Raw genomic sequence first — 2,447 nt, forward strand, 5'->3', positions numbered from 1 at the left:
GTGACCTCTTTCTCTTCGGATGTGGGACTACTCATAGTCCGGGCGATTGGATAACGTGATTAGTACTGACGACGCCTTCGGGAATCGTTGGTATATCTATAAACCGGGCGTTTGTGTAATGCGGGTTTGTAGTAAATAATCAATGCTCGAGAACCTTCCAACGTCGCTTGGGACCGATACTACTATTTTTTGCAATGGTTTCAACGCAACTCAACGGATTTCAAAAGAACTAGGGGAACATCGGGTTTCCCTAGGGTTTTATCACATACAGATTTTAAACGCATACATCTTAAATGAACAATTTTAGCAAGTATAGAAACAAACAAGCATACCTATGGATCTTCACAAACGTTTTCGAAAGCTTTTCTTTTCAGAAAATATCGGATTTTCTGGTGGTTTTTCAAACAGTATAAACATTCGATTTCAAACACTACTTATGAACTCACCAACATTTCATATGTTGACGTTTTTCAAAATACTTGTATTCTCAGGAAACCAGTGAATCAAGGGAAATCATGCTCAGTGACGGTTGCAGTTTATTTTTGAATGAACCAAACAATATTAATTTTTGGAAATGTAATGTTAAAACAATGTATGACATGTAAACACTACTGGTTGTATCATGTTGATGAATGGTGACGAATGTTGTTTTGTTTCATATATATTCAATGTTATGGTATTCAATTGAGTCACGACAGCCCCCGGACGTTTCCGCCGTCTGGTTCGGGGGTGTGACAATTGGGAATTTAATAAAATGGTTTAGTTACTTTATGATTATAAATTTAATGAGGATTAATTGTCCCATCGATCCCGTTCGGCTAACAACCCTTCACCAACCAAGGGAGCGGTGGGTAAGAGTGGATACCCAATGACGGTCATTTTATAGGCCACTTGCTTAAACTCCCCTTATAGATCGGCTTCGTGAATGAGGCGTACTAGCGGTTCGATTGATTTGTCTTATACATATAGTTAATATTTAACCTTTTAATATTACATATAGTATAAGGGTGTATTTTAAAATTTTCAAAATACTAGGTTGTTTAAATCAGGTTAAAATTTAAAATTTAAAAACTTTGATTTAATAATGATTTGTTAATTAAACTTTTAATTAATTTATTAAATCAATTAAGGATTATCCATTAAATTAAAAAAATTAACCAAATCTCTTATCCCCTAGATTTTGAAAATTAGGAGGGATAATTATAAAATCCTATAATTAACTAGTTAACAATTAATAAGATACTTACCAAATATAACAACCCTATCTTATCCCCATATTTTCGAAATTATCCTTTTCTTTGGGTGGAAGGAAAGGCTTTCAATCCTTGCCTTATTTTCAAAAACCCTTGGGTTAGGAAAGCCTGGATCTCAAAATTTAGGAGGCCAAAGGAAAGGGTTAAAAACCCTTAGCAAAGTTTCAAAAAACAGGGTTATGAAACCCTAATTCTGAAAATCACAAGGCCTAGTGTTTAAAAGACATAAACCCAATTGTCATGTTCAATCAGTTGCATCAAATCTAATTGAAAACATAAACCTAGCTCTGATACCACTGATGGGTTTTAAGCATAGCAAACAGTCATATGTGTGCATGCAACCCTACTGTTGGATCTATGTTTCCTTTATTATACATACAAACATTGAACACAAAGCAAGAAACCCTAGGAGACAAATAAAATTTTTGAAATTGAGACTATACTAGGGTTAGGATACATACCATTATTGTTATGTAGTAATAACAATGGTTTCGTTGAAGATCTTAAACATTAAGAGCAAGTGTCACACCTCTAATGGCTCACAAACACACCAAGCAAGAGGATGAGAGGCGAGAGGAGGAGGAGGAGGAAGCACTAGAATTCGGATCTGCTAGGGTTTAGAAGCATGTGGCTGAAATCTCAAGGGGTTGGGGCTCTTTATATAGTTGTTGGTTGCTTAGAGCCAAAGCTAGGGTTTACTGAAGGAAATCCTAATTTCCAGTTGGAGGCCTAAGCAACCCATGGACTCCCTATCCCTTAGGCCATGGACAAAAATTCTAGGGCCTCCTTAGAAGTTTTCGTCCATCCTTTCTAGGATGGTCCAATTTACCAAATCCACAACTATTACTTAATTGCTAAACAACCCCTACACTTTTAATTAATTCCTTAAATCCCAAAATTAATTCCAAATTAATGTATGATTAAATATTAATGAATAATATGATTTTTGATTAATATATTATTTTCATAATACATTAATAAATCATTTCCTATATTAATTTCTTTTTCCAGATAATAAATTCTTCCTCTTTCTAAATATTTCATCCGGTCTTGTTGTTAGTGTGAAGGCAACCTAAAAGGAATGTGCTATTGTCAATTCAACTATATACCAATTATAGTTATTGGCTTAGACACCTAATCCAACAAAAGCATTATATTGGTTAGCTCCTTAAGAGATGCATGAGTTATCTACAC

The sequence above is a fragment of the Lactuca sativa genome, chromosome 2, assembly GCF_002870075.4.
Source record: "Lactuca sativa cultivar Salinas chromosome 2, Lsat_Salinas_v11, whole genome shotgun sequence".
Lineage (NCBI taxonomy): Eukaryota > Viridiplantae > Streptophyta > Magnoliopsida > Asterales > Asteraceae > Lactuca > Lactuca sativa.